Here is a 13,084-nt window from a genome sequence, read left to right as displayed (position 1 = left end):
TGGGAGAAGAATCATCAGAGACTATGGACTCCGGAAACAAACTGAGGGTTTTAGAAGGGAGGGTCATGGGGGAATGGGTGAGTCCAAAGATGGATATTAAGGAGGGCACGGATTGCATGGAGCACTGGATGTGGTGCATAAACAGTGAATCATGGAACACTACAGCAAAAAGTAATGAGGTACTATATGGTGTTTAACAAAACATAATAAAAATTTAAACATAAAAAAATAAAAAATAATCCCTCTAAGATGATGTTGACAACATAACAATAAACTAATCAAGGAAATAAAGACTGTGGTGTAAGAATTATTTTGTTAGGTAAATTTCATAGTCCAGTTGAATTTCTTTTAGCCACCCCGCCCTGCTTCAATCCATTTGCTCATTTCCTTTTTTGTGAGGCCTATTTTTGAAAATGAACAAAGATTTATAGTATTAAAAGTGGAGCCTCTAAGTTTGGGTCTGTCATGTTTTAACAGCAGCTTTTGTAGCTCTTTCAGCAAAATCATTGCCTTTAGGAATTTTGTCATTTTGCCCAGTGTGAGTTCTACAATGGATACTGATAATCTGAGTAGGCAGTTGTAAAGCCTGTAACAGATCAGCTTTAATTCTTCATGAGATGCCTTAGTCCTCACTGAAGTCAACAATTCTCTATTTTTCTAAATTTTCCCTGTTGCATGACAGAAACTAAACACCTATTTATCATCAGTATATAGATTTGCTTTCTGTCCAGAGCCAAGAATCTCAGCTCTAGTAAATGCTACTAACTTAAGTGCTTTACCCAACTTAATTCCGGACAAAATACAAACTTTCAAGATTTTATGATAAGTCACCACAACATAGAAAGCCTTGAGTTGTCTTGAGAAAGTTGACTTGAGAAAGTCCCAAGTATATGACCCATCAAGAAAATTATGGAATCTGCATTTTGAACAGGATGATTAGATAGATTGGGGCTTAATGTTTTTTTCTGTCACAGTTGTACAATCGCGATCATCCATTCAATTTCCTAATCTGGTGAGAAAGTACCAGGGTTGGGATTGAATAATAATGCTTGCTCCCAGCCAGTCTGACAGTGAATCAACAAATGTTGGGTCTTACATACTTGTGAGATACATGTCACACCACATGCAGGATACTCAGGTCAATCAAGAAATCCAGTGGAAGTCTTTTCAGTAAGTGTGGTGGCTGCCACCCCAGCTCAGAAACATTCAGGCATTTTCAGGGTGCCATGGCATCCAGATTACTCTATAGTCTGATCCTAACTTCAGAGTTAAAATTCTAGAAGTACCTTTATTTTTAATACAAAACTAATGGAAAGCTTTTCAAAATTTGGAACCCTAAAGCTGGGGGAAGGACTATAGCCAATTTTAATTGCTCAAATCCTTTTGAGATCCTAGGTAGCAAACAGAAGCTTTGAAACAACAATTATGCAATTGCACCATCAGAGATTTTCCCTGCCCTGCAAAAACTGGAATTCATTGTTGACACTACCCTACTAGACCCCAAAATTGTCTAAGTATTTTTTGGGGGTAGATTTCATTTGCGCAATCTTTTTAAAGATTTTATTTATTTATTTGACAGACAGATCACAAGTAGGCAGAGAGGCAGGCAGAGAGGGGAGTGGGAGAAGCAGGCTCCCTGCTGAGCAGAGAGCCCGATGTGGGACTTGATCCCAGGACCCTGCTGAGCAGAGAGCCCGATGTGGGACTTGATCCCAGGACCCCGGGATCATGACCTGAGCTGAAGGCAGCGGCTTAACCTACTGAGCCACCCAGGCGCCCTCATTTGCACAATTTGCTGACTCCTATATTACAACACCTTGTAGCCTTTAGGTAACAGCAGATGCCCAAAATATTTCTTTCAGTTTGGCAATACTGCATCTTGCTCAATGTGGCCTTAAGCTCCTTTGAAGGCAAAGTATCGGTTTTACATTACTGAAATTACCAGAAAGTTATCTACATATTGAATAATTACAGATCTTCCCTATGGGACAGATTTCTGTTCTCCTGCAAATGACTAGAGAAAATAGTAAGGGAGTCCCCCAAACCCTTTTGGAACTCTCTAACTTCCTAAGACTTGTGACTTTTTCATAAGTAAAAGCAAACAAGAATATAGACTCATCCACTAGAAGAAAAGCAAAGAGCATGAAAAAAGGAGGGGGAAACAATACAGATCATTTACAGTAAAAACTGCAGACAATGGTACTGAAGTCAGAATAGTTGCAGGGTTAAGGACTACATAGGTTAAGGAACAGAAAATTCATTTATTTGTTTAAGATACTGTATAAATGTACACAGTAGTCAATCATATGTATCAAATTTATCTTCTTTACTAAAAGTATGGGACTGTTACAAGGTGAAGGCACTTTCAAAATTATGCGTTTTGTCTAATTTTACTTATTTATTTTTAAAATTTATTTTATTTTTTCCCTTAATTTTAAAATATAACAAGTTTATTCTTCTCCTACCCCCTTAAGCCCCCATGTTGCATCACTACTTTCTCATATCAGGGAGATCATATGATAGTTGTCTTTCTCCGCTTGACTTATTTGGCTAAGCATGATGGGATTGGGAGGGAGACAAACCATAAGTGACTCTTTTTTTTTTTTTTAAAGATTTTATTTATTTATTTGACAGAGAGAAATCACAAGTAGATGGAAAGGCAGGCAGAGAGAGAGAGAGGGAAGCAGGCTCCCTGCTGAGCAGAGAGCCCGACGCGGGACTCGATCCCAGGACCCTGAGATCATGACCTGAGCCGAAAGCAGCGGCTTAACCCACTGAGCCACCCAGGCGCCCACCATAAGTGACTCTTAATCTCACAAAACAAACTGAGGGTTGCTGGCGGAAGTGGGGGTTGGGATGAGGGGGATGGGGTTATGGACATTAGGGAGGGTATGTGCTTTGGTGAGTGCTGTGAAGTGTGTAAACCGGGCAATTCACAAACCTGTACCCCTGGGGATAAAAATATATGTTTATAAAAAATAAAAAATTAAAAAATTAAAAAAATATATATAACAAGTTTATTCCTCAAATTGAGCTTTAAATAAAGGGCATTGTTTTATATGTGGCCATGGCTGTTCTTTTTGGTAAGCTATTTTTACAGGTTTTCTATCTCAAATTAATCTAGGATCATTATTGGGCACCTGGGTGGCTCAGTCGGTTAGGCATCTGCCTTCCGCTCAGGTCATGATCTTGGGGTCCTGGGATTGAGCCCCACATCAGGCTCCCTGTCCAGCAGAGAGTCTGCTTCTCTCTCTCTCCCTCTGCCCATCCATCCTGCTCCTGTGTTCTCTCTGGTACGCATGCTCTTTCGCTCCCTCTCAAATAAACAAACAAAATCTTAAAAACAACAAAAATACCAATAACCAGTATTGCTGTAGTGCCCAGATACAAAATGAGAAATTCCAAGTTAACTGCAGAATAAGTAGCACCCATATCTATCAGAAAAGGCAAAGATAAGTTAACCTGAGAGAAAGGTATTGAAACATATTATTCTCCAGATCCTATACCTGAGATTTCCCCAATCTATCAATTTTTGAGCCACTTACCAATTATTTCCTGGCTGAAGATTTTGTCTTTCTGGGTTTTCTGGATCCTCTTGTTATAACTTTTGCACCCTCAAGGGACACTTCCTACACTCTCTTTTCCTCCTTGGCTTTTGGCAATAATGATATACAATTTTCCCTTCTTCCTTTGCTTCCTTCATAGGTTGGCCAGAGTAAGGTTATTCCCTTCAGTGAAGTGTCTTGTCACTAACCCTGTGGTTTTTCATTTCTTCTCTTTGTCTTTCTGTAGATTGCCACAAAACTCAGTAGCTAATGCTAAGCCTAAGTTCTTTTGCCTTTTCAGTCAATGTGATTGCCTTTCCCTAACTTGAGTTCAGATAATTGGCAAGACAGCCAAGACAAAGGTGAATAGTACTAGAGGGTGATTTTTTTTTTTAATTTTATTTATTTATTTGTCAGAGAGGGAGCACAAGAAGGCAGAGTGGCAGACAGAGGCAGAGAGAGAAGCAGGCTCCCCGCTAGACAAGGAGCCCGATGCGGGACTCGATTCCAAGACCCTGGGATCACGACCCAAGCCAAAGGCAGCGGCTCAATCGATGAGCGACCCAGGCATCCCTAGAGGGTGATTTTGATCTGCCCCTGATTCCATACCAGTGAATATTGAAAAAGCAACAGATTGCTAATGAAAATCAGTTGGGAACTCACTTAAGTCTGAGTACCTCTTGGTAGTGTCTCCCAGTTCGTCATAAACAGAAAGGCATTAAGTCACCCTTCTTGATGGGTTTCTAATGCCCTTAGTTCTACAGTTGTAAAGGGTGGCTGATAGCTTCCCTTGGCCATGATACACACTGTCATTTCCCAGTCTCCAACATGTTTGCTCCATGACCTCGGTGAAATTTGCTGGTTGCAGAATGTGTAGCAGCCAGGGCACATGTCCATATGTGGGACTACAAACTGAAAATGCCGTGGAGTACTTCTGGGCTCTGGGCACAGAAAAAGAAGTCTTTAAATGACTAATAGTGGAGTGCCTGGCTGGCTCAGTCAGTGGGGCATGCGACTCTTGATCTCGGGGTTGTGAGTTTGAGCCCTATGTTGGGTGTAGAGATTAAAAATAATTTTTTTTTTTTGAGAGCGAGAGCGAGGCAGAATGTGTGGGGGTGGGTGGGGGAGAGGGAGAGGGAGAGAGAATCTTTTTTTTTTTTTTTTTTTTTTTTAATCAGAGAGAGAGACGGGGAGAGCAAGCACAGGCAGACAGAATGGCAGGCAGAGACAGAGGGAAAAACAGACTCCCTGTCGAGCAAGGAGCCCGATGTGGGACTCGATCCCAGGACGCTGGGATCATGACCTGAGCCGAAGGTAGCGGCTTAACCTACTGAGCCACCCAGGCGTCCCGGGAGAGAGAATCTTAAGCAGGCTCCATGCCTAGTGTGGACCCTGAGATCATAACCTGAGCCGAAATCGAGTCAGATTCTTAACCGACTGAGACACCCAGGTGCCTCAAAAGTAAAATCTTGGGCGCCGGGGTGGCTCAGTGGGTTAAGCCGCTGCCTTCGGCTCAGGTCATGATCTCAGGGTCCTGGGATCGAGTCCCGCATTGGGCTCTCTGCTCGGCAGGGAGCCTGCTTCCTCCTCTCTCTCTCTGCCTGCCTCTCTGCCTACTTGTGATCTCTCTCTGTCAAATAAATAAATAAAATCTTAAAAAAAAATAATTAAAAATAAAATCTTAAAAAAAAAAAGGGCTAACATCATCTGGTGAGAAAAGCAAGTGGGTTACCTTGGAGGCCTGAATAGCCTCTCCATGGCCTCAGCTTCACAGGTTATCTGAAGAGGAAGGGCAGGTTTTCCTTATACAGGCCTTGGGGATATTATGGGTTTGGTTCAGACCACTGGAATAAAGCAAATATCACAAACGAATCAACTATGTTTTTTGGTTTCCTGGTACATATAAAAGTTAATTTTACAATATACTGTAGTCTATTAAGTACACAATATCATTGTGTTTAAAAAAACCATGTGTATACCTTAATTTTAAAGTACTTTATTGTTAAAAATACTAACCGTTATCTGAGCTTTTGGTGAGTTGCAATCTCTGATCACAGCTTACCATAAAAGGTACAGTATTTTAAAGTTTTCGTTGTCAGGAGAATTACCAAAATGTGACAGAGAGACACAAAGTCAGCAAATGCTGCTGGGAAAATGATGCCAATAGACTTCCTCAATGCAGGGATGCCGCAAACCTTCAATTTGTAAAATATTCAGTATCTGTGGAACACAGCAAAGTAAAGCACAATAAAAGGAGGTATGCCTATTGAGGCTAAAATGTAGGATTATACAGCACTTTGGTTTCTTTTCTCATGTTGATATTTATCAGGCCTAACATGATTTTTGTCTTTCCATGTGGCCAATGCAGCCACTCTAGCCTGTTGCCTTTGTACAGAGACATAATCTTTTATCCAAAGTCCTGATTATTTCTTGATCACATTTCTTTTTCATGCTTGCTTTCCTAGTTACATGTTTTGTTTTGTTTTGAAGATTTTATTTATTTATTTGACAGACAAAGATCACAGGTAGGCAGAGAGGGGCAGAGAGAGAGGAGGAAGCAGGCTCCCCGCTGAGCAAAGAGTCCGATATGGGGCTCGATCCCAGGACCCTGGGATCATGACCTGAGCTGAAGGCAGAGGCTTTAACCCACTGAGTCACCCAGGCGCCCCTCCTAGTTACATGTTTTGTGTTTCCTAAGGAACTCTTAAAAGTGGATTTCAGGGGGCGTCTGGGTGGCTCAGTGGGTTAAGCCTCTGCCTTCGGCTCAGGTCGGAATCTCGCCGTCCTTGGATCAAGCCCCGCTTCGGGCTTTCTGCTCTGCGGGGAGCCTGCTTCCCCCGCTGTCTCTCTGCCTGCCTCTCTGCCTACTTGTGATCTTCTGTCAAATAAATAAATAAAATCTTTAAAAGAAAGAAAGAAAGTGGATTTCAGGACTGAGACATGAAGTGGAATCAGGCTAGCACACCAGGCATACAAACATGTGCCCCCGCCAAACAGGGCGGATAATCAGTTACCAACTAGAGAAGTTGTGTCCTTGTCTTTCCTTGCAGGGAAATCTACTCACGAAGGGAACCACCATGTGAAAGATTGCTGCTTCCTTCTTCTCAGGAGGGAAAGATTGAGATGCAGAGAGAACTGGTACAGCAAAGAAAAGAGGGTGGTTCTATGGAAGAGAAAGTGCTTTAGTTTTTCCATTTGCCCTCCCATTGTTCTCAGTCTTTCTGCTTATCAAATCGCTTTTTACATTCTCCTTAGAAGGACAGTCATCCGGTAAATACCACTAATTCATAGGCTTTGAATGAGACACGTCTAAGAACCCCTTCAAATATGTTCATTTGTCCAAATCAAAGAAACAGTCCTCGCCACTGTAAGACTGGGTCCTTATAAATACGCCCATTCCAAATGTGACAGAGAGATATTAACAATTTAAGAAAAAGCCCTGCAGGCAACGTTTCTGGCTTTCTACAATTTTTCTACCATCAACGTTAATAATGATCCTGATGAGGATTTTAGAGCTGGTATCACCTATGCTTACTCAGTAATAAAGTCTTGAATTTGGAGAGGGTAGTTTATCTGGCTCATATTCCAAAATAGTGGAGAGCAAGAAAGCAGACTTTTCTTAATTCAGGGTTTCTTACCTGAATGTTGTGTGTCTGCAAGACTTTTCAGCTGATCCACCCAATTCTGGAATTGCCAGATAAATCCTTACTGCCAAATCACTGGGAAACTATAATTAAATATAAAATTTCTTGCGAAGCCACTAAAACCTCTTCATAAAACATAGACAAGAATGAAATGGTTTTGTTACTGAATAATCTTTAAATGCGACTGCAACGTGCAATGACCGGCAATCTACTAAAGAGACTGTATAAACCAAAAACCCTTCTACACTTTTCCCTACATGTTAACCCATGTTGGAGTTCGTATATTCGAAGAGATGGCTCCTTGGTCCCCAGCAGTGACATTCCTGGTATGCAAAACTGGAAGAGGCTTATTTAGCTTTGAAAAACATTTACATGCATTTTAAAGAGGCTGAGCTAGCAATTATAATCTCATTTTCTGAAGGAAATTTTAAGAAAAAAGTGGAGGCGGGGGGGGGGGTGGTGGTGAGGAAAGTTCTCTACTTTTTGCTCTAGGGAAATTTTTTTAAGTGATTTTTTTTTAGATTTACCCTTACGCTGGCAAAGAACAGTCAAGGTCACGATCCTAGAGGGACCTATACTACCTAATAAATTACCCAGATAAGGTCTCATACACAGGAAGAAGAGAAGTCCTTAGTAGCTGGATCTAGAGTATGAGGTGAGTTCTGGCTTTCAGGTGTAAAAACAAGACAACAAAATGGAGTCATTTAGGCTAAGCCCCATGTGACCAAATCCAGACATAACTTAATAGTACTTTTAGTTCTCTCAGAAATGTAATCTTAAACCAGTCAATCAGTAATCACCTGACCAGTCCTAGTTAAGAAATCTGCCTGATGGGGTGCCTGGGTGGCTCAGTGGGTTAAAGCCTCTGCCTTCAGTTTGGGTCGTGGTCCCAGGGTCCTGGGATTGAGCCCCACATCGGGCTCTCTGCTCGGCAGGGAGCCTGCTTCCTCCTCTCTCTCTGCCTGCTTCTCTGCCTATTTGTGATCTCTGTCTGTTAAATAAATAAATAAAACCTTAAAAAAAAAAAAAAAAAAGAACTCTGCCCTGCCATCCCCTAAAGGAAAATAACCCTGCAATAGGCAGTCTGCTTTTTTGCCTAGTATAACTTCCCTGTCTCCCTTCCCGTCTGCCCTATATAAGTCTTTCATTTTATATAGCCCATCAGAGCAATTTCTATCTGCAGAACTGGTTACTGCATGATTCAAATTTGATTTTTGCTCAAATAAACTCTTAAAATGTCTAATATGCCTCAGTTTATATTTTTTTCAGTTTTATTTTTTTTTTTTAGTAATCTCTACATCCAATGTGGGGCTCAAACTCATGACCCCAAGATTAAGAGTCCTGCACTCTTCCCCCTGAGTCAGCAAGACACCCCTCCTCAGTTTATCTTTTTTTTTTTTTAGTATCAGTGAATAGATTTTCTTATTGTTAAAGTTATATTTTATTTTATTTTTTCATTTTTTAATTTAAATTCAATAATCCAACAAATAGTACATCAGAAGGATCTGATGCTGGTTTTGACAGATTAGGGCTAGAGCTATTTAGATACTTTAGGTTTATATGGCTTCTAAAATCCAGCCTGCAGATAGTTTGGGTCACAAAGCCTCAGCTACATTAAAAAAAAAAAAAAAAAGCAATATGGGGGGCCCCTGGCTGATTCAGTCCGTTAAGTGTTTGACTCTCGATCTCAGCTCAGGTCTTGATCTCAGGGTTGTGAATTGAAGCCTCACACTGGGCTCCACTGTGGAGCCTACTTAAAGAGAAACAAGATTAGAAGTTATAGAGAAATAGATTTGTATATAAAGACATTATTGTTTTTTTATAACCGAATTGAAATTTACTCATTTTACCTCAGTTAACAAAATATATCACAAGAAAAACTAAGCATGTTTGGGGCACCTGGGTGGCTCAGTCCTTTAAAGCATCTGCCTTCGGCCCAGGTCATGATCTCAGAGTCCTGGGATGGAGCCCCACATTGGGCTCCCTGCTTAACAAAGGAGTCTGCTTCTCCTCTCCCCCTCCTCATGTTCTCTCTCTCACTCACTGTCTCTCTCAAATAAGTAAATAAAATCTTTAAAACAAACAAAAAGACTAAGCATGTTTGGGTGCCTGGGTGGCTCAGTTGGCTAAGCAACTGCCTTTGGCTCAGGTCATGATCCTGGAGTCCCGGGATCGAGTCCCACATCAGGCTCCCTCCTCACCAGGGTGTCTGCTTCTCCCACTGACCTCTCTCCTCTCATGCTTTCTCTCTCTCTCAAATAAATAAAAAAAATCTTAAAAACAAACAAACAAACAAAAACATACTAAGCATGTTTAACCAAAACAACACTTCTGAAAGTAGAATGCCATTTTCTTTTTCAGGAAATAATATTGCAAATGGTTGCTTCTGGGTCAATTTATCACAGTAGAGGAGCAAAGTAGTTAAAGCATAGCTCTGCTCAACCGAGCTGCTTTTCTGCACAATTGTTAAATACCTGAAAACATTCCTAAGATCAAGGTTTATAACCATTTTAAGAGACAAGACTTCCAGAGGGGCTTTCCTGCCCCAAATGGTCAAAGCTTAATTAGAAGTTTGATGATACTCAAGTTTTTTTTTTCCTCATCATATCTTCTGTTGAAAATACTGTTACGGTTGGTAATATGACATGTATCTTGTCTGATCTGGGTGATACAGTCCAGAAAGTAGGGTTTGAGAAGATAGACCCTAAACTCATGAAGGAAGCCTTGGCCCTCTGTCTGCAGGCCATATACTCATGTCCCTTTCCCCTAGTTTTATAAACTGAGGACTCTGAGTTCCTTCACTTTCAGTGACCTGGAGTAAAGAGTGTGAATTACAGTGGTGAGAAGGGTGTGTACTTACAAGTGAACTATCCTGTTTGAAGTGGTACAGGTCCTGGAGGCAAATATTTCATATAAGGTAGAATCTGAGCAATAATGTGCCTATGGAGAAGGCGCTGGAGAAGAAGTCATTGGTAAACCTGAAGCTTGGCTTCAGGTGGTATTTGATGAGGTATTCGATGGCTCACTGGTGGTGGAGGTGAGAGTACAGTACAAAACGTTTCTCTGGAGGTATAATATGAGGAGAATTCAATACCACTGGTTGACGCTGATATTCAGGATGATGGTGAGCTCAGGTGTAGAGACAGGAGGTAGTAGTTTTCAAGCACCAGAATCTGAGTCATTAAGTTGCTATGCTTTCTTGTTGAAATACAGAGGTTTCCTGACTCGCTGAAGGAAGTTGAGGTGAAGCTGTGTATGACGAACTCCGCTGGAGGAGCATAAATATCTTCTTATGGCTTATGCTGTACATGTTGGAAAGGAAGTGGTGATATAAAATGCTGCCTTGTTGGAATACGGTTCATATGATGCTTGTCTTATAAAACAATCAGAGATTTCATGTGGCGCTGCAGCAATACACAGAATGCACATTTTCAAGTTAAGGACCGGCAGCAGGGTCTCTGTGTCTCATGTGGCGGTGGTTGATATGAGCATCTAAATCTCGTTGAGACAAATACGTTCTCTTGCATCCCTGAACAGTGCTGCACATGAATAGAGAACCTTGTGCATGCTCCTCAATTCGGTGAACATATTTACTACAGCTTGGACATATCTTATCGCCTCCTTTTTCATGTAAAATAGCACAGGCATAGCAAAAAGCATGCTTACACGGAATCATCCGCCCATAGATTTTAATGGGCAATTCGCATTTGTCACAGAAATGAACCGGGGTGTTATCCTTTTCACCCAAGATGTTTATCTGAAAGTCCCAGAAAATATCTTCACTAGACCTTTGCTCATTTCTAAACGATTCGCTCCTATTAAAGCAGTACCGTTCTTCCTCACTAGCACCGAGTCCTTTAGCGTGCTCCATGATTCGGCTTTCAGGGCACGATGGGAACGGAAGTCAATCCCACTGACCCAAGGAGCGCATGCGCCCTACCCTCTTGAACCAGTGAGGTGGAAGGGCAAGTGGGTTGCCCCAGCTTTGACCTCTTCTTACATATCCCCATTCCGGTGATGGAGTTGGGCAGGAAAAAAAGGAAGTGTTTCAGAGTGGAGTTTGGTTAGACTGCTTTTTTTAATGCTATAAAAAAAGGAGTCTTTGACTGGAGAAAGAGACTAATCTGTAAGGGGGGGGGGTGCGATGTGGCAGGGGGGTGGTGAGCAGGGGAGGAAGGGTGGCAGGGAAGGTGATGGGGGGGGGGGTGGCGGCAGGAAAGAGTGGGCAGGCGCAGTAATACCTGAAGGCATATACCTGAGGAACCCTAAAATGTGTCCTTTTTTGGGTAAAAGCCCATCCATTATATGAAATGTTCAAATAGAGACTGGATAGCTTCTTGTCAGGATGCTGTAACTCTGGCTTCTCAAACTCTTCTGCCAAAGTATTCCTGATAGTGGAGACAAGTAAATTTAACTGTGAGAGTGAGGGGACACAGTTCTAGGTACCTCTGAAAGCAAGATATTTCTTTGAATAGTTGTACTTTAACTTATAATTATATGAAGATAACTTGTTTTAAAATGTTGGTTTAGGGGCACCTGGGTGGCCTCAGTGGGTTAAAGCCTCTGCCAGGGTCCTGGGATCGAGCCCCACAACGGGCTCTCTGCTCAGCAGGGAGTCTGCTTCCCTTCCTCTCTCTCTGCCTGCCTCTCTGTCTACTTGTAATCTCTGTCAAATAAATAAATAAAAATCTTTAACAAAAAATAAAAATAAAAATAAAATGTTGGTTTACTGTATTTTGTTTTATTTTAGAAGTTGGTTCATTTTAATAAAAAAAAATACTGCTTTTAATTACTTAATTAAATTACGTTAATTTCTCCCTGCCCCTAAAGTCAGTCTTTGAGTGATTGTGATACCCCAAGAAGGTGTGCAGGATATGTACCAAAGGTTGCATGTAGCACACTAATATATCTCCACTCAGTGTTGGCACACTACTTTGTGCTACCTGCCCACAGTAGCTCCTTTACGAGTACAAGGCCATCCGGTAGGACTTAAAATACTTTTTTATACAGAATCCTGTATAATAATATTTGTATATAAGAATATCTATGAATAAAAGTTAAAGGTTGAAAGTCCCAACAAATTAGGAAGATGATGAGTCACATTATAAAATGCCTTCCCATATCCCCGGATTTCTAATTTCAGTTCTTTAAATATTACATCCTCCTGGCATATTTGATGTGCATTTATAGAACATTAACAACTTGGAGGAGAGACCTAAGTAAAATAAAAAATTCAAGAGCAAATCAGTGATCACTCAAAGATGAATATGAAACATATGATCATTCGTTTATGGAAAGATAAGGCTGGATTTACAGCAATGCCATTGGTATTCACATTTTGGGAACTTAGGTCTACTGTAAAGTGAGGCTCACCATCACTGTGATAGCTTCATTCCACACCCTCCAGAATAAGTGCACTCATTTCCATTACAAGACAACTTTGCAAAGGAAGTAATGAACTACGATGACCAAATATGCCAAATATGTGATTAAAAAATAATTAAAGGCTAAGTCAGAGCAGGAAATTGCTCTCATTAAGCAGATTATCCATGTCCGCTGAAACGCCAGCGCATAGTCAAAGCTGACCTTTGCCAAACAAAAAGAGTCAGCAGGGATGTTGCAACAGCTTCAAAATACTGCAGAGAAAAGAAAAATAAAAAGCCATAAAAACATTTTTTGATGGTCTCCATTTAGGTACTGGAATTGCTGAAGCATATACATAGATCAGAATATTTTTTGCAATTATGCTCCGTGATTGATGTTGGGGATTTGGAGAAATGGAAATAATGGGGAGTTGACAAATTTTCACATTTGCTGACACACTTTATAGAAGAAAAAATATATAGCCACAGGGAACATTTTATCAGAGAAGGTGAGCAGGAGAGTGAATGAACA

The 13,084-nt window shown here is 41.0% G+C and overlaps 1 pseudogene; it reads right to left on the bottom strand.

Annotated features, from left to right (window-relative positions):
- Nucleotides 1-9,815: 9,815 nt before the first annotated feature.
- On the bottom strand, nucleotides 9,816-11,042 carry LOC101672640 (annotated as a pseudogene).
- Between the last annotated feature and the right edge of the window lie 2,042 nt (nucleotides 11,043-13,084).

The sequence above is a fragment of the Mustela putorius genome, unplaced genomic scaffold (assembly GCF_011764305.1).
Source record: "Mustela putorius furo isolate JIRA1106 unplaced genomic scaffold, ASM1176430v1.1 tig00003901_pilon_pilon_pilon, whole genome shotgun sequence".
Taxonomy (NCBI): Eukaryota; Metazoa; Chordata; class Mammalia; order Carnivora; family Mustelidae; genus Mustela; species Mustela putorius.
Note: the sequence above shows the minus strand (reverse complement) of the source record. Positions and strands in the feature narration are given on the sequence as shown.